Source organism: Eulemur rufifrons, chromosome 30, assembly GCF_041146395.1.
Source record: "Eulemur rufifrons isolate Redbay chromosome 30, OSU_ERuf_1, whole genome shotgun sequence".
In the NCBI taxonomy this organism is placed as follows: Eukaryota; Metazoa; Chordata; class Mammalia; order Primates; family Lemuridae; genus Eulemur; species Eulemur rufifrons.
The window spans coordinates 58,529,077-58,545,755 of record NC_091012.1 but is presented as its reverse complement, the minus strand read 5'-3'; the positions used below and the strand labels follow the sequence as shown (position 1 = coordinate 58,545,755).

General features: G+C 38.4%; 1 non-coding gene across 1 annotated transcript; it reads right to left on the bottom strand.

The window, feature by feature from the left end:
• Window positions 1-16,572: 16,572 nt before the first annotated feature.
• LOC138379248 (U6 spliceosomal RNA) lies at window positions 16,573-16,679 on the bottom strand. The gene has a single exon (XR_011232030.1). It is a non-coding gene; the product is annotated as a U6 spliceosomal RNA (small nuclear RNA).

The window sequence follows — 16,679 nt, the reverse complement described above, 5'->3', positions numbered from 1 at the left end:
GTGAGAGGAAGACTGAGAGGCATAGCACTTCCCCTCTGCAGTGAGAAGGTGCAGGTGCTGGCTTTCCATCACTGTTCTCTCAGAGGGGTGAGCACAAAAAGTAGGGCATCCCTTGCCCAGTCCTCTCTACCAGCCCCTCTCTCTTTAGTCCTTCCATTTTCAGTCTTGCCTCACTGGCTGGATCTCAGAATAACAGGGCCTATTTTATTTCATCTCAAAATCACACCAAACATATTGGGGTGCCAGGTTGGTTGTTTTCCTTTTTAAGCACCAGGCTCCCTTGTGGGCACTGGCATTTCTGCGTCTGCTCACACAGCAGGCTGTCTACATGAAATCTTCCTCCTGACCCTTCAGGAGTCTACTGGGAGACTGAGTTGGCATGAGGAAACTGCTTTTCCCATAACTCATTTCTATAATGCTGAACACCAAGCACCTGAAGCAAAGTGTCCTGCTGCCACCACCACCAGGCAAAACTAACTGAATCATGTGCAGACACCGACGCCCCAGGCTGCTGGCTAAGAATAAGATAAGCTCAAAATAACCTGCACTATCCCCAGCGGACCTTATTGCCTGCTATCGCCCTCTTTAACCCTGCCTGTGATTGGCTGAAGAGCCAGGTAGACAACTAGTCCCTGAGCCCTGAAATAACATTGACAACAGAAATAAATCTCCTGCCTGGGTTAGAGGCTCATCAAAGCAGAAGAAAGAGATGCTCAATCATTCTGCCACTTACTCAGCTGCATTCAAGATTTCTAGTACAAGCTTTGGGGGGTTCTGGGCCTCCCCACTTCAGGTGGATAGTGTGCGCATTTGCATAGGGGAGGTTGGTAGCAGGTCAAGAGGGGTAACTGGGCTTAGTGGCAGGTGAGAGGCAAGGAGGTTTGTGCCCATGAGCTGGAAACTTCATTGTTATACTCAGGCCTGTTATTCCTATGCACACACCCACATTCAGACTGTCTGAATGGACAACTACAGCCAGGACATGCGTGCTTAGCTAATGGGAAGCAAAGGGAGCTAAGCAGGAGGTGAAGGCGTTGGTGTTTCCTAGACTGAGTCTCACCTGTTAAACAATCTCAAACAGCTGAGAGCTCTGAGAGCCCCCAAATTCACCACTCCCATGGCTCCCCTCAATTCTCACCTCAGAGCAGGCATTTACATCTCACCTAGCACCTAATAGTAGTAGCATAGGATGGACTAAGTTCTTGACTCTATCCAGGCAAAAGAAATAAAGTACTGGTCCTTTTAGGACTAGAAGACTTATTGACAACAGGAAGAAGGAGGGTATGGGTAAGCAAAACCAGCAGACTTACTGACCTTAAATGATCTGCAATCTAAAAGCCAGATTTTCTAGAGCTTATTCATCTTACTTAACTGAAACTTTATGCCTGTTGATTAATAACTCTCCATTTGCCCCTCCGAACAGCCCCTGGTAAGAACCATTCTGGTCTTTGATTTTATGCACTTGATTATTTTAGATACCTCATATAAGTGGAATCATGCAGTACTTGGCTCTATGTGTCTGGCTTATTGTACTTAGTTTACAAATTTTTAAGAGGCTAGATCTCATGTTAAGTGTTCTTATCACCATAAAATAAAATAATAAAAACCAGGAGTTCTTAACAGCACCAGAGAGAAAAGCAATAGAGCATGAGTATTCTGAAATCTACCAAAGTTACTATAATCCCTGCCTTGAACCTTGCATCCACACATTAGCAGGTCATTCTCATTAATTTCCTAATTTACTGAAGAGATGAAAGTGGCCCAGTTAAGTAACATGGCCTATGGAAGGTCACCCAGCTGAGAGTTTTGCCAGAATCTGCCTATCTCCTCAAGTGTTAACACACCCATCACTGTTAGCCCACTTAAAGCTTTGACCATGAGAATAAATTTCTTAGAGAAACTCCCCCACCCCACCCCCACCAGCACTGAGAACCAGGGCTTGAGAACAATCTTTCTTCACATGTGTATTAGTTTGCTCAGGCTGCCATAATGTAACGCCACAGACTGGGGCATAAACAACAGAAATCTATTTTCTCACAATTTTGGAGGCTGGAAGTCGAAGACCAAGGTGTCAGCAGATTTGCTTTCTCCTGAGGGCTCTCTCCATGGCTTACAGATTGCTGCCTTCTCACTGTGTCCTCACATGGCCTTTCTTCTGTGTGCTCACATCCCTGGTGTTTCTTCCTCTTCTTATAAGGAGATCAGTCATATTGGGTCAGGGCCTCACCTGTATGACTTCATTTGACCTTAATTACCTCTTTAAATGCCATATCTCCAAATATATTCACATTCTGAGGTACTGGAAGTTAGGATTTCAACATATGAATTTGCAGGGGACACAGTTCAATCCATAACAACATGAAAACTGTGACAACTAGGCAGAAAGTATGTTCATTCCCACCTTATTCTACATCCATGAAACTACGTTTCAGTCCTTCCCCACCCCATACCACACAAAAACTTCTTCCACACCCCTGTAACTATAACTGCTGCTTCCACCAAATCACATCTCTTTTACTCTTTTCCTCCAATCCTATAACACCCTGTCCCCTCAGTTCTTCTGCGTGATCCTGGGGCCACCTCCGTCTTCTGCATATCCTTTTCATATGTGGGTTCTATGCCCCCTGGCAACCCTATTAGTTCCTTAAGGGCAAAGGACAAATCTTCTGTTTCCCATGGCTCCCAGGAACAGACAGCAAATGTCTGGGCACAATGGACACTTGTGCTGACACCACTTTATACCCTGTTTAATGACATGAAATGACAGTAAATGTCACAGCACTCCAGAAATGTTGACTGAGTGACTGCCAAGGGACAAGAACAGGGTCATCTCATCCTTTCTGCCACCTTTTTTAGTTTTTTTCAAACACCATGGAAAAGGTCTTGCTCTCTGCTTCTGTTAGACTGTTCTATTTTCTACCCTTATACTCTAGGCAGTGAGAAACTCAAATAAGAATAAAGGGCATTTATCTCACTCTGAAAGGCTGAGTTTTTTTCTGTGCTTCTCTGGGGCTCTCACTCTTCCAACTAAACAGCTCAATAGCAAAAAAATGAAATTAGGAATAGGGAGCAGGGGAAGGGAAGGAAGGAGGAAGAAAAGGAGTGAGCAGAAGTAGAAGTGAAAAATGAGCACACATTACAGCCGCCACTGATACCCTCCCTGCCAAGAACAGGAAGGAAGCTACATTTTGCAAAGCACCTATAAGTATAACCATTTTCTGGACAAGGCCCCTAATGGCAACTGAAAAAATGAGTGAGCCCTTTTATATTTTCCTGATCATGTTAAAAGTGTAACTGCATCATCTGGCTTCTCATCAGCTCGAGAACGAGGGCAGCAAGTGCCTAATGGTTTATTTTTATTTCTGATATCATTTCCCTGATCCCAGAGGGAGCCCAGCCTGGCTTATTTAAGACCACACGATGTGGCTGTTAAACTCGTGTGTGCCTGAGGAACCCTTCCTGTCTTTTGTAGGGTGGAGAGAAAACCTGAGGTGAATCCTTAGCTCCGTGGCCCTCATCTTCCAGGCAGCAAGCAGTTTAACAGTGGCCATGAGCCAGCAAACTGGCTCAATTACACTCTAAGTCAAATGAACACATTGAGCAATTACACCTGGCTCAGTGAGCTTATTGGTTGCCAAATAACAGTTCTGATGTATTCCCTGAACACAAGACTTTGTGTGAGGGACAGTGGGCCTTTCCATGGAGATAACATAATCTATGGTTTCAGGAGCTCCGTGATTCAGGGACAAGACTAATTCAGTAATTTGTTAGATTTTATTGCTGCCTAAGAGATTACTACAAACTTTGTGGCTTAAAATAGCACCCACTTATTAGCTCATAGTTCTGTTGTTCAAAAGTGCAGCATGGTGTCAATGGCATCTCTGTTCAGGGTCTTACAAGGCTAAAATCAAATTGTCAGCTGAGCTGCATTCTTGTCTGGAGTCCCAGAGCTCTCTTCCAAGCTCATATGGTTATGGAAGAATTCAGTTCCTTGTAGTTACAGGAATGAGATCCCCATTTCCTTGCTGGCTGTCAGCCAGGAGGCCACTCTCTGCTCCCAGAGGTCACTTGCATTCTTTCTCACGTGGTTTCCTCCATATTCAACCCTGTAATGGCACTTTAATTCCTTCTCATGCTTCAAATCTCTCTGACTTCCCCTTCTGCCGTCCCTTTCTGTCACCAGCTGGAAAAAGTTTTATGCTTCTAAGGGCTCATGTGATTAAATTAGGCCCACTAGGATAATCTCTCTATCTGAAAGTCAACTTGCCATATGATATAACCACCACAGGAGTAATATCGCAACATATTAGGGAATGGAACTTGACTGGAGGTGGGATGTACATTTTTAGATTCTGCCTACCACAAGTAATAAAAGGAAACTTGTATACGTGTGCACCCACACACACTCTTTACCCCTCCCTCATCACCATGCACAGATTTGCAGACCTGTGAGTCCGTGAGTCAATACATATCCAGGAGCTAGCAATAGTCAGAATTTTTCCCAATCTCTTCTTTTCTTGTCATCATTCTGGAAATATTAATATATCCATCCTACCATTCCCATTATTTCAGAAACCAGTATAGTCCTGGAGCTTAAGCCATTAAAAAAATGACTTAATTTACAGCTGTGGTAGAACACTATTTTGAGAAAAAAATCTTCGTGGTTGTCCAAAAAAAGAGAAACCATTTTTGTTTGTTGATTTTTGCAAAAGTGCTCAACAGTGCATAGCAGTGTATGATGGCCATTGACATTTCATATGCTACCTGGAACCCCAAATCTCTTTGAGTTGCTGATTTTGAAAACACTTCCATTTATCCAAATGCTCATGATTTTTCCATAATTTAGACATAAAATGAGTTTCTGACTGTGGTTCCATCTGACAGTCTATAAAAATAGATATAAATTCAAAGAGAAGATAGTGCACATGACTGAAGACATGAAAGCAAGATAGGTTAGAGTTAGTGGTGCACCTGAGAATGAGATCGGGTAAGGGGTTAATATCTGTACATTGCTATGAAGATGTACAGAGAACAAGTGATATACATTATTCTTTAGAACCCAATAGGAATGGGAAATAAATATGATTATGTTTGCATGGTAATATGCCAACAATGCAAATTATAAAAGTCCTTGAAATTCGAGGTGTATGAGAATTCTAGCCTTTTACTTTCTAAAAGCAATGGGGGAGGATAAATTATAGAGGATGAGCTCTATTTATACCTCTACCATATACTTGAGTTATGCTTTGTATCAATCATAGTATATGTTTACGTGGACTCCTTTGAGCTTCTCTACTACCCTGTAAACAGAATAGCAATGCAAAAAAAAAAAAAAAGTCCCTTTCCAAATTTGCTAATTGAAAACAACCCTCGTCTGGCAAGAGTTCAGAGTAAGGAAAGACAATTGTGTTGTTAATCAGTTAATGTTCTACAGAACCACTGACTCAGACCTAAAAGTATAGTGTGGAGATGTGCTGGTGTTGGCTGAGAGAACAGAACTGTGAAAGAGTTTAGAGATCTGTGGGCAAGTTTAGTGTCAGAGAGAGGAGGAAAGCTTGTGTAACAATGAGAAAGGTCCTTTTTTCCTAAGTTGTGTGCCAAAGAGTTCAGAATTTGGTTCAGGATCCTGGAATGCTACTGAGTCAGAATTTTGTATGAATAACGACAGCATGTCTAACCTAGAAAAGAAAGATGAAACATCTAAGGTTCAGACAAAAAGGATTTGCATTTTGAGGGGCAAGGGAGCCGAGACAGGTGGCACTAGACTGGGGATATGGAAGTAGTATAAGGAAATTTAATGAACCTATGAGAGCTGTAAGAACATAATTTACATTTCAATCTATAAGAAGTTGAATTCAAAATAAAGATCATGTACTTTTAATTTCCTTAATGGCATTTACCTTGAACCCCAAGATTATTATTCAGATTAGAAATAAAGTTTACTTTCCATATCCTTGGGTTCCTCATCCATGGATTCAACTAACTACAGATCAAAAATATTCAGGAACAACAAAAACAACAAAACATCTGTACTGAACATGTCTAGACTTTTTTCTTGTCATTATTCCCTAAATAATGCAGTATAACAACTATTTACACATAGTTTCCTTTGTATTAGGTATTATACATAATCTAGAGATGATTTAAAGTATATTGGAAGATGTCAGTAGGTTATATGCAAATACTATGCCATTTTATATAAGGGACTTGAGCATCTATGGATTTTGGTATCTGCAGGGGTTCCTGGAATCAGTCCCCCACAGATACTGAGGGACAACGATGTAGCCTGTGCTCTCTAAATAGTAGAGTGTGATAATCTAGCAGTGATACCTGGCCAATCAATAATCCAAAATTCTTCAGGAGCTTATCTCAATATAAATTCCTAAGCTGTGCCATAGACCTATTGAATCAGAATCTCCCCAAACACTGTTGAAGAGGAGCACCACAGAAATTGAAGGAAGTGCTGGGGCACTAGGAGTAGGGATCTCAGAGAAGAAGAAACCCCTGGAATGCAGGAATTAGGAGAATTAGGTAGCAACAGAAGCTATAAGGCTGTTCTTTGCAGACCACCCTGACCACTCATTTTTGTTTGCAGATATTACAATTTTTCTTTTCAGATAATGAAGCAAAAACTCAGAGAGGTTAAGAAACTTTCCCCAAATCACACAGTTAATTAGTAGCAGAGCCAGAGTTGGAACCTATGTCTCCTGGCCTTTTTGACAGCTTTCATTTCTAGGCTCTTGATTTTAAGTATGTTATTGTAAGATATTATTGACTTTGGCAAGGAGTGAGGAAAAAGGGATTGGAGGATGGAGAAAGAGATTCCTTCAGTATGCTTATCACAAACACTAAATAAAAGTGATCAAATAATGATCAAAATCATTGGTGATTTATTGAGTTAAGTAATGGATGACAATCTAAAGATTCATAAAAATATGGATATTTATTGGTACAGATATATTAATTTTGCAAAGAGTTAATCTCACTGAATTGATAAAGTAAAACAGTTTATCATACAGAACAACCTTAGATGAGGACTTTGCTGGCTGAAAAGCAAATATGTTCACTTGTGTCACCTCTTGGTGAAACAGCACATTTTAAATGACCAAGAGCGAATCTAATTTCTAGAAGTGAATAATGTAAAGTCATAAGATTGTGAGATATTAGAGAAGTTATTAGGGGTTGAGGAAGGAGTAGAAGAATAAAAATAAAGCACCACAGGTTTGGACACTGCTGGGGCTCAGAAAATGATACACCAAAATATGGTACTATGACATATTCAACTAAAGATCAGTCTCAAAGTCTCTCTGACCTCCCCACCCCCATCCGCATCTCTCGGTCTTCTATCTCTTCCAAAGCAAAGGATAAGGCTGTTCTTTGAAGTTTCCTCATCTACCTAGAAACTAGACCCCCAAAGAGAAACACAATTGCCTTCAATCCCTTCCCTGAAGTTTCATTAACTAAAAATTAAATACCACACCTACAGCCCAGAAAAACTTCATTCCAAACTATTACCTGTTCTCAGGTCCCATTCAATCCCCAAAGAGAATTATTTATTAACCATTGTCTGCACATTGGGTCCTTTCATTCCCTCTAAAAAATCATTTATGCCCACATCTCCCATCTCCCCTTTTCCTACAAAGAAAGGTATATAAGCATCTGTATCCCGTTGGCTTATCAGATAATCATTCTGCAATTCCCCTGTGCTACTCACAGTAAGTAAAGCTTTATGCCTTTTCTTATATTAATCTGCTATTGTCAGTTCATTTTTAGCAAACCTTCAGAAGGTGAAAATGGAAGTTTTCCCTCTTTGCCCCATACCACTATAGCTGAGATAGTGCTCACTAAATAATCTAAATATTAACCTATATTTCCCACACTCCCTTGCAGTTAGGTTGAAGCTAGTTCTGACCAATAAGAGAGATGTGTACCACTTATACGTCCAGAAAGTTAAAGGCTGGTGTCGTCCTTTCTCCAACTTTCTCTTCTCTAATGGTCTTAGAAGCTATATATGGAGATGATGGTGTCACAAAATGGAGGGAGCCTCAATCTTCAAGTCTCTGCTTGGAGAAGAATTCCCACTGACTTCCATTAGACTTGGTGAAATAAACTTTTGTTGTGTTGAGATTACTGAAATTTTTATTTGTCTTTTGTGGCAGTTAGCAGTTAGTAAACCTCATGAAATTGTCCAATTCAGTCAGTCTTTTGCATTATTCCCACATTCCTTCCATATATATCATTAAATGCATTTCTAATTGTATGAAAAGTTTGGTGGTAAAATGGTATGAATTCTATGGAAATTCATTTTGTTGGAAGGCACTTATTCCATAAAACTGTGTAGCTAAAGTTTATATATTTTCCAGGATCCCCAACAGGAATACTGATCATTGGTATTAGGAATACATTCAGAAGGCAACCATAAATATTTTTAAACTGGATTGTGGTGATGGTTTCACAACTCTATAAATTTGCTGAGAATAAATTAAGCATATGCTTAAAGCAGGTGAATTTTATGATATTTAAAGTATATTCAGATAAGGCTGGGTTTTTTAAAAAAAAAAAAAAGTCAACCAGGCATGGGCATTTTCACAATCTTTTGTACATGTTTGCATATCAATTACAATTATTCCCAAATTTACTTCAAGGATTCCTAAGCAGATGTCCATAAAGTAAGGCATGAGCTAAATAATGTAGGCTTATCATCACAAAAGTTAAGGAAAATATACCCTGGCTCAGGAAGAAGACTTGCCAATAGCACCTAAATAGTGAGTTTGGGGTTGGTTTCTTTTGGCAGGTCCCTGACAAGGGAGAGAGATGAAGTGGAATAAAACAGCAAGAGACAGTCCTCAGAAAATGAAACATTTGGGAACCCTAACAGAAAGCACTTCTTACTGATTTCCAACCTCTCACCTACACCTTAAGTAGCAGAAGCTGGAGAGTTGGCTCCTGCTGAGACAGAGAGTGACGACCAGAAGCAATTCTGAACAAGGCCACTCTTAAGGAAAAAAGGAAAGTAGCCCAAGTTTGCCTTTGGAATTTGTTTTTTCACTTCTCTCCCCAAAGCTGTGCCTGGGGCCCTCATGTGGCCCATCTGTCCAGGAATATGAAAAAAAAACAAAAAACAAAAAACAAGATATCACATAAAATTAAGCATACCAAACTATTGGGAATATATTCCCAATGAAGTTTATAAGAGGCATTTGGAATGGAGAAGACATAAACCGAAAGGATAACTCCATAATGGTGAAATTAGAAAACGAAATGACAGGTTGATGTGAAAGATATTATTTTGCTAAAGCAGCCTTCCAAATGCTCTTGAACACGTAGGCAAATGTCTATTTTGTAGTAGTAATGATAAACAACTAACATTTATTGAGAATATACTATGTGCCATGCCCTGTGCTAAGTGCTTCATATCATTATTTCATTTAATACTCTTAACCAACCTATCAGATAGGTATTATTGTTCCCTGTCTACAGATTAGGATATTTAAACATAGATAGGTTAAATAATTTGTTCAAGATTGTGCAGCTAAGAAGTAGATTTGTCTATACCTCATATCTTAAGTGCTCTATACATTACTGAGGTAGTTCAACAGAGAAACTACATATCCAGAATAGAAAAAGAAAAGAAAGACAGCTGATATAACTGGGTGCCTAGATACTAGGTTCAACACCATGTATGCTCGCAGGCATACTCTCATTTAACCCTCAGTATAATCCGGCAAGACCATTACATTAGTATGTTCCCTACTTACAGATGACTAAATAGTCTCATTCTTTCAACAAATGTTTACTGAGTGCTACTGTAGGCCAGGAAATGTATTGGATGCTTGGGCCACATTAATCTATTAATACAAATAAAGCTCATTGCCTGGTTTTGTAGAATTTACATTTTAGTGGGGAAGGAGAGGGGAAGCAATAAAAAAGTGCTAGGAAGAAAAATAAAATGGGGATAAGGATAAAAATAGAGGGATAATAAAGAGGGATAAGGATTCCTTGATTCTCTTCCTCAAAAATAACCACTCTTCTGAATTTACTATTTATTTCTGTTTTTATTACACACACATATGTGTGTGTATGTGTGTGTGTGTGTATGAACATTGTATCCTTCAGTTGTTGCTGTATATAAAACCTAGTGCCACACAACAACAAGCATTTATTCTCATGCTCCCACGTCTGTATGTCAGCTGGGGAAGAATTTCTCCATACATTTTCATTCTGAGGCTGAAACTGAAGGGATAATCTCAGGGGACACATACTTCTCATTTTGGAGGTCAGAAGCTCTCAGGATAACAAAATGCAAATATTATATCTCTTATGCCAGAGCTCTTCTCACACTACCAGTTCTATCCACATATTCTACTGGACAAGCGAATCCCATGACCAAGCCATCAATGGACAGGGAAATTATACTCATCCAATAGAGGTGGTGGGAGGAGGGATAAATACTTGCAGAACAAAAATCTATTCTATAAAAAATACATAATATTGTTTTATGTTTTCAACTTTATGTAAAAGATATACTCTGAAGTCATTATGCAACATGCTTTACTCACTCAACATTAAGATTTTTAGATGTATTCACACATGTGGCTCCAAGTCACTCATTTTAACTTTCATTGAATAAATGTATCAAATTTATTTTTCTATTCCTCTACTAGTAGATATTTGATGTTTTCTATTGCAAACTTCAATGACAGTCACCATTGTATATGTCTTCTTCTGATGTTGTGCTAGAGTTTTTCCACAGCACATTCACAGAGGTGAAGTTACCAGATCTAAGTATACACCCACATCTTTAATTTTACTTTATATAGAAAAATTCTTCTTCCAAGAGTTTATAACAATTTATCTTTCAATCAGCAGGGATGATAATTACTACTTCTCACCAACACTTGCTATAATTGGACTTTTACATTTTTACCAAACTGATGGATGTGAAATTGTATCTTATTGTTGCTTCAATTTTTATTTCCCTGAGTTCTAGGCAGTTGAGCATCCTATCAGGTTTCCTCTTTGGTAAATTACTCAATCATACACTTTGCCTCTGTTTATTTTTATTGAGTTGTTTATGTTTTTCTTACTGATTTGTAGTTCTTTAAATATTCTACGTAGTGATCTTTGCTCGTTATACCTTTACAAATATCTTCTCCCAGTCTGAGGCTTTGCCCTTTCATTTTGTTTATGATAGAATTCATTGTTGAGATTTTTTAAAAATAGAAAATGTATATTTTTGGAGCACATATGCACCACTAGTTGGCTGAAAACACTGCCTCACTCTAGGATTCAGGCTGCCTTCAACTAGAATAGTGCCTGTCACGATGAGAGAGGGCAAATAAAACCCTGGAAGGACTCATATTGGCAAGCACTAATATCCTAGCTTGAAAGTAGCACACACCACTGCAGCTTACAACCCATGAACTAGCCATATGGCCAATCCCAACACAAGGGGGCCAGAAATGTCAAACAGACATTTACATTAAACAGAAGTTTTTTAAATTTTAAGATAGTGAAGCATATCATTCTTTTGATTTATGGACTATGCCTTTTGTGGTTTTTCTTTAGAAATCATTTTCTACCTTAAAATCATAAAAATATTTTTCTAAGTTATCTTTTCAAAGTACAATTATTTTCACATTTAGGTACTTAATCCATCAGAAATTGAGATTTTTAAAATTTTTTTATTTCAGCATATTACAGGAGTACAAATGTTTATATTACATATGTTGCCTTTGCTCCACTCAACTTAGAGCTTCAAGCGTGTCCATCCTCCAGACAGTGCACACTGCACCCATTATGTGTGTATATACTCATCCCCTTCTCCCCCCTCCCATTGTCTGACACTTGATGAATGTTATTACTATATATGCACTTAAGTGTTGATCAGTTAAAACCAATTTGATGGTGAGTACATGTGGTGCTTGTTTTTTCCATTCTTGGGATACTTCAATTAGTAGAATGGGTTCCAGCTCTATCCAGGATAATACAAGAGGTGCTATATCACCATTATTTTTTGTGGCTGAGTAGAACTCCATGGTATGCATATACCACATTTTATTAATCCATTCATATATTGATGGGCACTTGAGTTGTTTCCAAATCTTTGCAATTGTGAATTGTGATGCTATAAACATTCGAGTGCAGATGTCTTTTTTATAGAATGTCTTTTTTTCCTTTGGATATATGCCCAGTAATGGGATTGCTGGATCAAATGGTAGTTCTACTTGTAGCTCTTTGTGGTATCTCCGTATTACTTTGCAAAGAGGTTGTACTAGTTTGCAGTCCCACTAGCAGTGTATCAGTGTTCCTATATTTCTGCATCCACACCAACATTAATTATTTTGGGACTTTTTGATAAAAGCCATTCTTGCTGGAGTTAAGTGATATCTCATCATGGTTTTGATTTGCATTTCCCTGATGAACAGAGATGTTGAACATTTTTTTCATATGTGTGTTGGCCATCAGTCTATCTTCTTTTGAAAAGTTTCTGTTCATGTCCTTTGCCCACTGTTTGATAGGGTTGTTTGATTTTTTTCTTGCTGATTTTCCTGAGTTCTATGTAACTTCTAGTTATCAGCCCTTTATTGGATGTGTAGCATGTGAATATTTTCTCCCATTCTGTAGGTTGTTTGTTCTCGTGATAGTTTCCTTGGATGTGTAGAAGCTTTTTAATTTGATCAGGTCCCATTTATTTATTTTTGTTATTATTGTGATTGCCTTTGGGGTCTTCTTCATAAATTCTTTGCCTAGGCCAATGTCTGTAAGAGTTTTTCCAATGAACATTTTCTTCTAGAATTTCTATAGTTTCATGTCATAGGTTTAAGTCTCTTATCTACCATGAGTTGATTTTTATGAGAGGTAAAAGGTGCAGATCCTGTTTCAGTCTTCTACATGTTTCTATCCAATTTTCCCAGCACCATTGATTGAATAAGGACTCTTTTGCCCACTGTATGTTTTTGTCTGCTTTGACAAAGATTAGATGGCTATATGAGGATGGTGTTATATCTGGATTCTCAGTTCTGTTCCATTGGTCTATGTCTCTGTTCTTGTGCCAGTACCATGCTGTTTTAGTTACTATAGCCTTGTAGTATAGCTTGAAGTCTGGTAAATTGCCTCCCAATTTGTTCTTTTTGATTAAGATTGCTTTTGCTATATGGGGTCTTCTCCGGTTCCATACGAAGCATAGAATTATTTTTTCTAGATTTGTGAAAAATGATGTTGGTACTTTAATAGGGATTGCATTGAATCTGTAGATCCCTTTGGGTAGTATAGACATTTTAACAATGCTGATTCTGCTGGCCCAGGAGCATGGTATGGTTTTCCACCTGTTTACATCCTCTGTTTTTTCCTTCCTCAGTGTTTCATAGTTCTCCCGGTAGAGGTCTTTTACCTCCTTAGTTAAATATATTCCTAGGTATTTGATTTTCTTTGTTGCTATCGTGAAGGGTATTGAGTCTTTGATTTGGTTCTCAGTTTGATTGTTGTTGGTGTATAGGAATGCTACTGATTTCTGTACATTGATTTTATAACCTGAAACTTTGCTGAATTTGTTTATCAATTCCAGTAGTATCATGGCAGAATTGTTGGGGTTTTCCAGATGTAAGATCATATCATAAACAAAGAGTGATAATTTGACCTATTCTGCCCCCATTTGGATCCCTTGTTCTCCTTCTCTTGTCTGATTGCTCTAGCTAGGAATTCCAGCACTATATTGAATAGAAGTGGTGATATAGGGCAACCTTGTCTGGTTCCAGTTCTATGCAGGAATGCTTTCAATTTTTCCCCATTCACTATGATGTTGGCTGTGGGTTTGTCACATATGACTTTTTTCATTTTGAACTAAGTCCCATCTATGCCTATTTTGTTAAGCGTTCTTATCATAAAAGGGTGCTGAATTTTGTTGAATGCTTTTTCTGCATCTATCGAGAGGATCATATGGTCTTTGATTTTGCTTCTATTTATGTGGTGAACTACATTTATAGATTTGTGTATGTTGAACCATCCCTACATCTCTGGGATGAACCCCACTTGGTCTTGATGGATTACTTTTTTGATAAGCACCTGAATTTGGTTTGCTAGGATATTGTTGAGAATTTTTGCATCTATATTTTTAAGGAATATTGGTCTATAGTTTTCTTTTTTGTTGTGTCCTTTCCTGGTTTTAGTATCAGGGTGACGTTGGCTTCATAAAACTTATTGCGGAGGATTCCTTCTTCTCAATGTTGTGGAATAATTTCTACAGGATAGGCACCAGTTCTTCTTTGTGGGTCTGGTGAAGTTCAGGTGTGAAACCATCTGGTCCAAGATTTTCTTTTTAGGAATGTTCTTTATTGCTGCTTCAATTGTGATACTTGATATTGGTCTGTTCAGGAATCTATTTCTTCCTTATTGAGGCTAGGGAGGCTGTGTGTTTTTAAGAATTTGTGTATTTCCTCCATGTTTTGAAGTTTATGTGCATAGAGGTTTTTATAATATTCATAGATGATATTTTGTATTTCTGTGGTATCAGTTGTAATTTCTGTTTTTTCATTCCTGATGGAGCTTATTACAGTCCTTTCTTTTCTGCTTCTCATTAATTTAGCAAGAGGCATGTCAATTTTGTTTAATTTTTCAAAGAACCAACTTTTTGTTTTATTAATCTTCCATATAGTGGTCAGAGAAGATACATGGTATAATTTCTATTTTTTAAAATTTGTTGAGACATGCTTTGTGGCCTAGGATATGGTGAATCTTAGAGAATGTCCCATGAGCTCATGAGAAAAACGTATATTCAGTGGGTTTTGGGTAGAATGTTCTGTGAATGTCAGGCCCATTTCCTATACAGTTCTGGTTAAGTCCATTGTTTCTTTGTTTATTTTCTGTTTGGAGGATCTGTCCTGTTCTGTCAGAAGTGTATTGAAGTCCCCGCTATTACAGTGTTGCAGTTTATCATGTCGTTTAGATCAAGTAGGATTTATTTTGTGAATCTGGGTGCACCTGAGTTAGGTGTGTAAATATTTAGAATTTTTAAGCCTTGTTGTTAAATTGAACCCTTCACCATTATATAGTGATCATCTTTGTCTTTCATTACTTTTGTTGATTGGAAGACTAAGTTTTCTGAAATCAGAACCATTATGCCAGGTTTCTTTTGGCTTCCATTTGCATGAAATATTGCTTTCCATCCCATTGCCTTGAGTCTGAATGCATATTTGTAGGTTAGATGTGTTTCCTGAAGACAGCAGATACTTGGCTTGTGAATATTTATCCATTTGGCCAGCCTATGTCTCTTTAGTGGGCAGTTCAAGCCATTCACATTTATTGAAAGAATTGATAAGTGAGGCAGATTTCTGTTCATCCTGTGGAGTTGAACTTTGTTGTTTTGTTTTCTCTCTGGAGCCATTGTGGTATCTGGCCTTTCACCTTTAGCTATTGGATGATTTTACACTGGTGAGTGTTGATTGTGCTGATCAATGTGTAACACTGTTTTGAGTACTTCCTGTAGGGCAGGTCTTGTCTTGATGAATTCCCTCAGTCTTTGCTTGTCTGAGAAGATCTTTATTTCTCCTTCATATAAGAAACTTAATTCTGCAGGGTACAAAATTCTAGGCTGGGCATTATTCTGTTTGAGAAGAGTGAGAATGGGGCCCCAGTCCCTTCTGGCTTGTAAGGTCTCAGTTGAGAAGTCTGTAGTTATTCTGATGGGTTTTCCTTTGTAGGTTACCTGCTTCTTTTACATTACAGCTTGTAGGAGGGCCTCTTCCACGTTTATTTTGGCCAGTCTGATGACTATGTATTGTGATGTCTTTCTGTTTGCAATGAGTCTCCCAGGAGCCCTTTGAGCTTCTTGTACCTGGATATCTAGATTTTGGGCAAGGCAAGAGAAATTTTCCTCTATTATATCCTCAAATAGTTTATCCAATCCTTGTGTATTTTCTTCTTCACCCTCAGGGATGCCTATAATTCTCATGCTAGGCCTCTTCACATAATCCCACATTTCTCTTAGGCTTTGCTCTTTTCTCTTATTTCTCTGCTCTGTCTCTGCAAGGGACTTATTTAATTGAAAGGTATTATCTTCAAACCCTGAGATTCTTTCTTCTGTTTGATGTACCCTATTCTTGAGGTTTTCCACTGTGTTTTGTAATTCCTTGAATAAGTTCTTCATTTCCAGAAGTTCTGTTTGATTTTTCTTTAATATTTCAATTTCTTTAGTGAATTTGTCTTCCAAGTCCTGGATTCTTTTTGTGCTTTCTTTGTGTTGGGTTTGCATTTTCTCTTGCATATCATTGAGTTTTCTTACAATCCATGTTTGAAATTATTTTTCTGTCATTTTAGTGTTCTGAATTTGGTTGATATCCATTGCCAGAGAGCTGATGTTCCCCTTTGAGGGTGTGCTTTCAGTTTGATTCTTCATACTTCCAGAGTTCTCTTGCCGATTCCTTTCCATCTGAGGCAGCTGTTGCTTCTCACCTTTAGATTTTTGTTTAGATAATGACACACCCGGTTTATTCTCTGAGCCAGTAGGTGGTGTTTGTGGATGAGATTCCACCACACCCTGTATGATGAGCCAGTAAATGCAGTAAAAGGGTGTGCAAAAATATGGAACACGTCACGAATTTGTGTGTCGTCCATGTGCAGGGCCCATGCTAATCTTCTCTGTATCATTCCAATTTTAGTATATGTGCTGCAGAAGCGAGCAC